Genomic DNA, 12,436 nt, shown 5'->3' with positions numbered 1-12,436 from the left:
GTGACACCACACAGATAGACTGGATACATAAGATATATGGATGGGTAGGGACTTACAGGTCACCCTGCATTTAACTTATCACCAAAAGTTTAAGATTTATGACTTTCAGTGTTAAATTCGTTCTTATATTATCCTTAAAAAGTGTGGTCATATTTTATACATATAACAAGGAATTTCACAAATTCATATTTTTGAGAATGCCAACATTATAAGGCTCTAACAACCAAATAGACCCTCTGATCAACAGGAGGACCTTTAGACTATATTTTCACTTAATCATAAAAAGCACAGTTTGGGCTTTTCTGTATATAAATACTTGATACACTAAAAGTGACCAAAATAATAGTTTTAGTAATAATTATTATATATTTGTCACTTTATAGATTTAATAGATAATTTCTGTTACTTTACTATGATTAATATCTTTATGTTTATAGTGCAAGTTCAAAATTACTACTAATATGATCTTGCCTTATTTATGAGCTCACTGCTGTCCTTTAATTTAGGATCTTCTTTTAAATAAATTCTTAAAAATAATAAAAAAGAAACAGAGGGCTCAGTGATGATGTTTGCCTTGGGTCTTGTACTGGCTCTCAATGCTCCTGTAACCACAAAGTAATGGATTTGGTGGTGGTGGAAGGAATTTCCCTTTTTCACTCAAAATCATTACCATTATCTCCTATGGTTTCAGCTGTGTGAAAAATGTTTCAGAAAGGAAAAACAATTTGTAAGTTATATTATGTTTGTTATACATTATATGATAAGAATAAAATGTATTTCTTCCACTCAAACTGACAGTTTTAACAACACTAAGTATGTATGAAAAGATAACTTATTTTATCACTCAATTAACTATCTGCAACATTTTAAGTACCTAATGATGCACAATAAAATTATATGGCTTACAACAATCTTAATTCAACATCGATAATATAACACCACCTTTAAACTTTGGTAAAATCCAAAATTTTGAGTCACCATTATGTCAATACAGATCAACTATACTTACTTGAAATAATGCAAGAACAAAAACAACGTTACATATATTAACCTTTCTCCAGCTGGTTCGGTATAACATACAAGTTTGTTTACACAGTTGCACACTTAAGTATTTGCACTATAACTTTTGTTAAAATTTATGTATCTTCATAAAATTTGATAGAATTTTAGTAAAGATTACAATTTTTAAACATCAAAAACAATTTTTTATGAAATACTTTTACTAAAGATGTGTTTGTGAAAATACTGAGACTGTTTCATTACAAGTTGAGTGCAAGTGATTTCATGGTATGCTTAAAAAAAACTATTTTTTTCATTCCAAAAATCTCAAATATTATTTGTGTAATTTCTAAAACCTACTAAATACATTTCATTATAATACATAAATTACAATGGCAAAGCATAATTTTTATAGCCTTCCATCCTATTTCTTTACAGAGTCACAAAATAGAAAACCCACTTGTCTCATCCTCTTTTGTAAATTGCTAAAACTTGTCTCTGACATTTTATATCATTTGTAACCAATAGAAAGCTCTTGTTTTCAGTATTGGGTAAGGTCAATTTTATCTTCAATTTGAAAGTTTATGTTGCAGTGTTCGTATCAAATATCTAAGGGAATTATTTGAAACCCCTCTTGTCCTGGTAATAAAGCTGATTAAATTACAACAGATATAAAACACTAATTGCTTTGTGTGTGTTATTATTATGTGTTCTTAAGAGCATTTTTGAAGTATATAAAAATTATTTAGTGTACTTGTACCATTATTATAAAAAAAAAAAGGCCTAAATTTCACAACAACCAACAAAAAAAATATAAAGATGTCAAAGGTAAGTACTATATTTCCTGTATATTCTTTATTTATACCTATAAAAGTAACTAGTATGTAAAAATTAAAATCATATTAGATCCAATAAGATTAGATTAGGTAAGCTAATAAAATTTAATAATAAAAATTATTCATGAGGCATTCTCACAAGTAGCTATGGCCTTACATCATTCAATACAGAATGTGAGATATACAACTTGTGTGGAGGAATTATTAGTTAGACACTGTTCAAAGAGTAATAAAATGATAAAATTAGCCCTTTCATGATGGGTTCATCTACAAATTTACACACATTAAGTATTTGCACTATAACTTTTGATACAATATGTGTTTCTTCATAAAAGTTGGTAGACTTATACTATAGATCACAAGTTTTTGTACACAAAAAATCAGATTTTTTAATGAAATATTTTCACTAAAAATTTGTTTGTGAAAATATAGTTTGTTTCATTACAAGTCAGAGTGCAAAGTGATTTCATGTTATGATTAAGAAAATTATTCTTTGTCACAAAAATTTCAAATATTATTTACATAATCTCTAAGAACTCTTAAATACATTTCAAATGCTTGTTTTTACTAAGACCTTATAAAAGGTTGTCCAGAAATAAACATCAAAATTCTCAAGATGACATTTAGAAGCTGAATATTGGATGGTTGGTTTAAATCAACATTTGTCCCTTATAAGGTGTCTTAATTGTTTACTGTTTCAACTCTACTCAGAGAAAGTTTTGCAACCCCCAAAGCAGCATAAACAAGAAAGACTTTTGTCTGATTTTCCTCTACAACTTCATACTTGGATGAAAAGCTACCAAAACTAAATGAAACATCAACCAGGCATTAGGCCATGGATCTGTTACTGAATATACAGTTCAGTATTGATTCCAAATGTTTAAACATGGAGATGAGAGTCTTGAAGACCATGAAGGTCATAGAAAAAAGCCATCCTTAGATGAAACACATTAAGAGAAGCAGTTGAGACAGACCCTTGCTCACCATTATGCGAGCTTGCAGAAAAGCTAGACACAAGCAAATCAAGCATTGCCAACCATATGAGAGCAACTGAAAAGATGAAAAAGTTGGATAAGTGGGTTCCACATGATCTGAGTAAAGATCAACAAAATTAGCGTTATGAGACCTGTCAAGGACAACGCTTCAAAAATTGAACGAATTGAGAATCAAGGTTTTGCCTCATACACTTTATTTCCCAGACTTTTCTCCTACAGATTTTAATTTTTTCAAGCAATGTGACAATGTTTTGACCAATAAATGCTTTCAAAACCAGGCAGCTACAAAAGAAGCTTTCAGGGAGTTCACTGACCATACATGCTAATTTCTACAGCAGGGGCATAAACAGCATCATTACTTGTTGATAAAAGTGTTTTGAAGCAAATAGTGCTTACTTTGATTAAAGGATGTTTTACAACACTGGTTTATACTTTTCCAAACTTTGCAGTTCAAACACGACATTTATTTCTAGACAACCTAATATTTTATGTTATTTTCTATACCTTAACTATGTGGGGTCTGTCACTTGACCAACCTCATAACCATCATAAAAAAAAAAAAGAGCAGGTAAATATAAATTATACTTTTTTTCATACTAAAATGACTACATATTATAGCGCGAAAATACAAATGTTTAGTCTAAGCAGCTGATGTCTCATAATGCTATATATATTTATTATTTTTTATTACATTGACCTTCCAGTCATGCCGAGCTAACATCACATAACTTCCACTGACATGGTGCATGTGTACTCATGTTATGTATGCAATAATATAAATGACATTTTGTCTTCCATCTTGGCTGTATTTTAGTGGACTAGTATATTGTAACACACAATCACATTTCAATTATTACACTTGATTAACATGTATATGAATTATTACTATTTAGAAATAGATTATTAAACTTATTTTTTTAAATATAGAAGAATAAATCAAGAAGTAAAGCAAACAATTATCTCTTCTCACTATGACCTTTGTACTCAGTTGCGACTGGACAGAGGTAGATAAGCATTTTAAAAAATTCCCACATTTTTTGCATGTAGGTTTTATATATACAGATACCATAAAATTATATTATAATTTATTAAGCTTAGTAACTAAGATGTATTTGGGTTTAAAAATATGAAACTTCAAGCAGATTAAATACACAACCTACCTTCTTGAAGTCTTGGTTTGAAAAAATGTGATAACCTTTCCACAGATATAAAATGGCTTAGGAGATCCCCTGGGGTATATTCTAAGCTATCAATGGTTATTCACGTGCCATATACTGAAGTAAATGCATGTAAGAAAATGTTTCCAAAAACAGAAAGAGGTGAACAGGACCACTGTGTTTAATTCAGGACATAAGCTATATCTCAGCAAAACAAAAAGACACGACGTTCTTATTTTGTATTCTAGCTTGTTAATATTGGCAATTTGAATTCCAAATTTGTATAAAACTACAGACTTAGTATTTTGACATCACAAACACCTAACTTTAAACTATGTTGCATTCAACATATCACATGATTCACTAAAATCTATTTAGATGTGTTCTTTTAACATTTACTTTTAAATTAAGAAATTAACTCACATATAATATTAAAGATTGAATTATAATCTAGAATTTGATTCTAAACTTACTGAATACAAATCAACAAGTGCAATGACATGGCCTTTGATCAAACACAAGAGTTAAAAATAAGTTCTTATTCTAAAACTATTCCGGTTGTATTGAATGCTCCTTTCATAATCTTAAGTTTAATTTAACAGCAAGATTAACTTGACCTTCTCATCTTTCATAGCATCATATTCAGTCATATCTCTGGAATTAAGTTAAGCTGCAAATCATCTACGGTTCCAGACTTTTTAGACACCTTGTACATACAGTTCAAAGTTTTAATGATCAACTAATTTGATCACATTTATATAAAATTTTACCTTCCAAATACTTGCAATTTCAAAATTAAAATAAAGTTTGGACTTTATTTATTACTAACTGAATGCTAATGAGTGGAAGTTCTATGCTTATTTTTAATACTTATTTACTGTAGCTATGATATTAAATTCACTTGTTACGGTGGCTTCTAACTCTTAGCATAATCAAATAATTCCAGTGTGAACTTGTTTTAACTTGGCATGAAACAACATAAGGCCAGCAGTACAAGTTTCAAGTAAGATATACAATCTGGCTGTTGGATACGTGTGTATTAATTATGTTTTAAATTTTAACCAACTATAAAACATGAAAACTTTCCTACACCATTTAACAACAGTATGGTAGACTAACTGTACAGAAACCACTGAACTAATGTTATGCAAAAATAATATAAAAATAACTGGAAACAGATTTAATCATAAAATAAAGGCCAAGCTAAACAAAACAATCTGGAAACAAATAATAAAAACCTTTTTTTCATTACTCCTGATTCTGTAACTAATATCATGATACATAACAACCAGATGTTTCATTCATAACATCTAACACAAATGGTAAAAAGCATAAATGTGACAGTGCTTAACAGAGCAATTTTAATAAAAAGATTTTTGATACATGTATAAATATATAATGAAAATAAATTAATATTTATTGTACTATCTTTGTAATTGCATTTCCTCATGTAATGAAATTAAGTTTATTTTGGAAAAACAATTCATTGATATTTTTGTGTTCATCTATTACTAAAAAACTGTTGAAATGACTGATATTTGTTAACATTATGTATGACAAATGATTTGAGAGAACGTTATGATAATGTTTTTGTTTTAGGTAATCTACTAATTTTGAAATTAATCAGCTGTAAAAGATATATTTCACTATAATAAAAAATTACAAAACATGATATGTATAAAAGGAAGTTTACTGTGCAGTCTAAGTCATTATGTTGCCAAAATTAAACAGACTGTTACTGTTGAAAAGATGCACACTCTGTGTATATTATGAAATTGAAGATCACTCACGGAGAAGGCTTTCCAGGCTATACTTTCTATGCACTATAATGGAAGATAATTAAAGCAATGTAGATGCTACATGAAAATCCTTCTGCAGCTACAGTAGCAATATATCAAATGTCAAATATTAAGAATAACAATAAAATAGAGTTTTGAACAACAGTTACGTTTTACTAAACAAATCCTACAGATATTAGGTCATACTAAAACATTTTTATTATAATCATTCTCACAGTGCTTCTGTATTTTTGATAATAAAATGACAGGATTTCTTATAAAATAACAAATGACCATTATGGTAAAAATATATAATATAATTTACTGAAAATAAAATCAGTTGAGCCCTAGCTATAGCAATATGCACAATAAGTTGTTACTTACAGCAATATTGGCACTCGACTTATAATCTGAAGGATGTAGCTTCAAATCCCTATCACACCAAATATGCTCGCCCTTTCAGTCATGGAAGTGTTATTATGTGATGGCCAATCCCACTTTTCTTTGATAAAAGAGTAGCATAAGAGTTGGCAGTTGGTGATGATAACTAGTTATCTTCCCTCTCGTCTTACACTGCTAAATTAGGGACAGCTAACACAGATAGCGCTCATGTAGCTTTGCATGAAATTCAGAAACAAACAGCAATACTACTCTTTACATGCATACATTGAATTCACGTGCCATATAACAAATACTCATGGTTGACAGATTGAAACAAATGTGTAAATATATTCCACAGTTAACATTCACAGCATTAGTCACAATGGATAATTCTAATGTTTCCCATTAAATAAAAAATAGTACACTTAATTCATGTACTGGACCTTGATGGAACTGGCTCAAAGTAACAAAACTCAAGGTAAGAACACCTGTTTAATAAATTCATAAATCCAATTACAGTTCAGCATTTGAAAGTAAACTGTTTGTGTCTTTGTGGCCTAGCCAATTATTTCTTTACTCAAACTCCATTAGTTTCAGATAGGTTCATAATTTCTTTGTTATATATTTTGCTGATCCTCTTATCATGTAGCAGACCTATCTAATTCACTTATTAGGGAAATAACATTCACCTGAAAATATAACAGCAGCATTCATTTATTGCACCTTAAGGGAAATGTCTAGGGGTAACAAATCTTAAGGTAAAAACACTAGTTTAATGAATTCACAAATCAAATTAACCCTTTCACGATGGGTGGGCATAGCTGCACATTATTTGGTCTTTGGTAAGTTATTTTCAAACTTTTATTAAACCACTCTTCATTCATGTTATATCACTTAGCACAGCATAAAATTGCAGCTAATAATCCACAACGTAAGAGTATGCAAGTAGTAAGTTCTTAATTTCATAAGGCAATATTTTAAAAAATCCTGAATTTCCCCTACTGTAAGAAATGTGATATTTTCTTTAGTCATGCCATCTTTATTTCATTCAGTACCCCTCCAATAAATATGAAAGTTAAAAAATACTGCTCACTGTAAAATCACCCTTGCTCAGACAAACAATAAATTTTATAGGATTCAATTTTGTTTAGTTACAGAACCACCAAATACAAAATCAGACCTCTCTTGTCACACTCACCTGACATATCTTCTCTTACAGGATTTGTTAAAAGTTCTCTTTTATGTTCAATTCTGTATAACCAATCAGCTATCAAATGATGTCTTACATTATAATGTTTTCTGAATAGAAAATTGTCAATTTCTCAGTAAGTACAAACTTCATTCTCTTGGGAAAAATAATAACTACCTTGGATGAATTTGTAACAGTTTTAGCCACACAGTTAAAATGCCAGAAAAATTGTGATAATTAGAAGAAACTGTCTGCTTTTTGCATGTTATAATTCTATGTTATTTGCATTATTTAAAATTTATTTAGTAACTTACTACTATCAACATAAAAAAGGTAAGATTAAGTGTCATTGACAGTTGAAAACAACAAATAAGCTGACCCAGGTAAATACTTTATTTTTTGTTTTTTGTGTTTAATCATTATTTATTAGAACAAAAGTGCCTCAGATATAAAATTAATGAGCTCTCTAGTGTAGTTAAGGTTAGATTAGGTAAAATTAATAATAATAATAATGCTTCACGGGACAAGCATGCAAGCAGCTCACAGCTAATTTAATTTGATAGCATAATGTCAGCTCCACATTTTCCAAGTGATTTACAACTTATAATGGCATGAATAGTAGTAGTTAGTTGTTCAAAGAGCAATAAAACAATAAAATTTAAGTATAAATCAATGTATACTGTTAAGAGTTGAAAGTTACTCAGAATAATGAATGTAGTTTCACATCACAATTCGAAGTCACTCTAAAAAAAACAACAGCAGCAATTTAGATTTATTTCTTCTTTTGGTGGTTACAAGGTCGGTCAAAGTGACTGACCCCATATAGAGTTATGACATAGAAAATAATACAAAATAAAGTTTTACTCAAAACAAATGTTTGGAACATATTTAGGAGGATTCAGAAACTATACAAATGATGCGAGATTTCTAGGACAAAGAATAGTTTTTAATTATAATATGAAAATCACAATGTACTTGTGCTAGTAATGAAACAGACTTGATATGTTCATAAGCAAATCTTGAGTGAAAATACTTCTGTTTACTAAAAGTCAAGAAAATTTTGTCAAGATACCATACTGCATTAAAAAATTACAATATAAATACCTAACACACATAGATGTGTATACAAAATTGTGTATTTTCAACTAAGCCCATAGTGAAAGTGTTAAAGGAAACTATCCAGTATCAGAAAGCAAGTTGTTTATGTCTTTAATATATTAAAGATTGATTTCACTGAGTACTACACATATCATGTTCAATCCACTTATTTCCTTATTCAAACTCAGTTTTAGATAAATTCAGAATCACTTTGTGATATTTTGTTAATCCTCATGCTACACAGCAGACCAACCTAATTCACTCTTTATGGAAATCAGTTTCACCTAAAAATAAAACAGCAGTAACTTAACCTTTTGTGTAGAATATATGTTACCAAATATATTATCAGATTCAGAAAATTCTGATTGTGCCCTGAATTACAATACTGCAAAACTACAATTTCACTTCACGTAAATGCCCAAGCAGCAGTGAGACAGTACAGATGGATTAACTCTCTACACACTCTATGAGTATGCACACTGATTGTCTCAACAGTTGACACAAAACAATATTAAAGCCCTTGTAGCATCAATGCATTTTAACAATATGGGTAGTGATGATTTTATTGGTAGACAGATTCAATGAATGACAAATCAACAGCTTTGGGAAAAGTAAATGAAGAACCCACACTTAACTATGGTGATATTAATGTACATATAAATAAAGCATAATCCTTACACAGTGATACATGCAGCACAAACATATGACACTTGTTCCACCTTTATGAGAAAAATAATGAACTGTGCCAATGCTACAAACCACATAAATATGATGCAGCTATAGCATTCAAGGTTCTATGATAGGATATACTGTAATCTTGCATGAAGCAAGAACATGAGGGTGCCAGGATGTCTTATGCACTACTTCTTAGTGTTTTATATTTGAAAAATAAATGGGGGCTGTAAAGAACCCACAGAGATTACTTTTTTTTAAATATATTTTTCAGTTTCTAAAAGGCTTGAATATTGTAGAGGATAGACATGCAGCAAATAAAAAATTGCAGAACTAGGTCATGGTTAAAGTTTTCAAACATATTTTTAAAATGTCTATTAACACATCCATTATTTTAAACTGATAAAGCATTGTCACATTTTCTTTGAATCATTTCAATAAAATTTTATAATTAACTATACAATACCACATACTAAAATATAGTTCATACATGTCAGATCACTGGGCAGGTCAAGAGACCAACCAAAACACAGTGTGTTAGCACAGCAACAAAATCAATGGAAGTGTGTAGTTACTGCACTTCCAGAAAACAAAAATCCGACACACGAAACTATTTTCCATAAGTGTGACAATATTGTAGTGTCTCATCCTTTATAATTCTCTCCAATGTTAGGTATGCAAAAACAGCAAATGCCATGATATTTATTGAAGGGAATAGCTGTAAAAATCAAAATTGCATTTATGCAGAAATGTGAGAGTACAATGTTGTCTGTCAAAATAATTGCACTCACTACCAAAAGTTTGAAGATCTGTTCTTATCTGGTTGCTTTCATGTCATGGATTAAACACTGTATTCTACATGCCATTCAGAGAAAAAACTGTCCACATCAAGATAAAGTCAAGCTCAATTAAAAATTTGAAACTTCTCATAGAAGTTCTGGATATAACTAATTATTTTATACAGAATGACAATGATAATCAACATATGGTGCTCATTGTCAGTAACTTCAAGTGGGCCCAGACTTATCCATTAACTAACACTTCAACACAGTCTGTCACTGGGAACAGGTAGCAAACCTTTTAAGTATGATCATGGCTCAAAATTTTAACAGTTTCACTGTTCCTTTAAAAATTTAATTAAACAGCTTTATTTCACATGTATGCCAATAAAACTAACATCAGAATGTACTTTATGATGCAAATCCTTATATTACTCAAGTTATAATTTCTTAGTTTTTAAAGAAAATATTTAGAAAAATTCTCAGTCTCTGCAGTGGTGTGCAAGTTATCTCAATTTTCCCTTTTCAATTTGTATAACTTTCACAGAGAACACGTATACTGTATAATATGTATATATAACTTACAAAAAAGACAAAGCTCCAACATTCAGTTTCAAAGTCTCAACTTTTCCAGTTAGTAAGATAAATAAATTTTCAAAACCATTGACAGAAGCCCCACCAATCCATCCTTAACTTTCGAAGGATTTTTCAAAACAATATCATCTTATTTGATGTATGTATCAAGAACTTTCTGTAGATGATGCCAAGCATCACAGAACTTAATGTGTTATCAAAACTATGATTAAATCAATGTCCAACAAAAATCAACTAATCTAAATTGTTTCCAATTATTATTTTTTTATTATCAAAACTATCCAAGTTTTGTGTGAGAATAGTCCATTAGCTGAATATAATTGATTAAGGAGCCAAACAATCAACTGATTAGCAAGGAGAAGAGGCACTTCAACAACCAATCTTCAGTCTATCAGTTTGGGTTGAAATATTATACATTGTAAAGTGTTTACTTGTAAACCTGTAAATTCTAATTATTCAGGATGAATATCAGCCATAAATCATAACAATGTAAAGAAACAAGCGACTATATGGTCATTATATTTACTATGTTCAAACATGAGTATCATTGAGTTCATCTGACAGTAAAATGCACCCCTGTGTCTTCATGGACGTATTGAATAAATAAGGTCTGCACTGGTTAATGCACAATAATTTATAATTCAGCAGAAAAATAAGGCAACCCAATGCAAATGATTTTGCATTTTAGTAAACAAATAAAGGCACCAAATATTAAAAAGAAATATCGTGACATGGCAGTAAAGAAGGTAAAACTGCATACAGCCTTGGTATGCTCATCTCACATAAAAACAGTTTTATTATCAAAAGACTGCTCCTCATCTTCTACTTAGATGGTTTAGTCACCAAAGTCACCATAAAAAAGTTAAAAAAACCTAAAGTAAAATATTCAAATAATTCAAAATAAAAAAGAAACAAAAATAGATCTGTATGTAGCAAAATTTATATAAAATTAATCAAAAATATCAAGAAAACATTAATTCCTAAAAATATTTTATTTTTTACATTAGAAACATATACCAAGGAAAGGACAGATGCAACCAGTAGTATATTACAGTAACATGATTACCTCACACACTTTACAAAAACAATGTAAACAATGCCAATATCATAGAAGAAAATATTTCAAAAAAAGCTAACTGGCTTTCTAACTGTGTTATAACAGCTTGTAAAATTTAGCTAAGCTAAATGACATATGCCCTGTTGAAATAGTTTGAATTGGAAGCAAAACAGATAATTCTCTGTATAGAAAACAGCATAATATGTCATTTGAGAGATTAAAACATTGGCTTTCTATTGGTTACTTTAATACAGCATTAAACGTCAAAGAGGACTATTAGCATAGAGTATGTAACAGGATATTATGATACATGCATCTGATTTTCTAGTTTGTCATTCTGCAAATATGTAAGATTGTAAAAAAAAAAAAGTTAAAAATTATTTTGTTACAGCAAAAACCATGTATACATGTAAGGGAACTACTGACCAAGAAATTTCTAAAACACTTTTTGTTTGCAAGAAAACAATGTGATAACATCATACTTCAGAAATTCAAAATACTAAAGAGCATTTATGATTTTGGTATTTTAAAGAAATATCATTTATTTCTTTGTCTGTTAACTTAAAACAAGTAAAAATGAAGAATGTTGATTTTATCAACATATGCACACTTGAAAAAGGAAAAAATTCAATGAATACTTGGAAACTTTCACAGTAATTATCTACTCTCTAGGACTTGAATGCACTAATTATTAAGAACTTGGTTTTGTTGTCCAATTTCTGAGAAACACCAATAATTACTTAATGGAAATGTTACAGTATGCTAGTTATTTTAAATTTTCATAAGTACTACAACTATTGACCATGGAAAACCTTCTAAGCAAAACATTGACCAATGGAAATCAAAAAATAAATCTTTTTCCAATGTCAACATAAGGCAAACATAAATGCTATGTGCTATA

At 29.6% G+C, this 12,436-nt stretch overlaps 1 protein-coding gene across 50 annotated transcripts in view; it reads right to left on the bottom strand.

The window, feature by feature from the left end:
* The window catches only part of LOC143258659 (uncharacterized), a 113,400-nt gene that overhangs the window by 31,475 nt on the left and 69,489 nt on the right, over positions 1-12,436 (bottom strand). For 43 of the 50 annotated variants that reach the window (XR_013032449.1, XM_076517975.1, XM_076517983.1 and 40 more), the window contains one exon: positions 472-691. The exons of 6 other annotated variants lie outside the window; for them this stretch is intronic. The gene's annotated coding sequence lies outside the window, so the exon portion shown is untranslated. Of the gene's footprint in view, positions 1-471; positions 692-6,149; positions 6,357-12,436 lie in introns of all 50 variants that reach the window. One more of the 50 variants, XM_076517977.1, reaches the window with a different exon arrangement.

The sequence above is a fragment of the Tachypleus tridentatus genome, chromosome 8 (genome assembly GCF_004210375.1).
Source record: "Tachypleus tridentatus isolate NWPU-2018 chromosome 8, ASM421037v1, whole genome shotgun sequence".
Taxonomy (NCBI): domain Eukaryota; kingdom Metazoa; phylum Arthropoda; class Merostomata; order Xiphosura; family Limulidae; genus Tachypleus; species Tachypleus tridentatus.
Note: the sequence above shows the minus strand (reverse complement) of the source record. Positions and strands in the feature narration are given on the sequence as shown.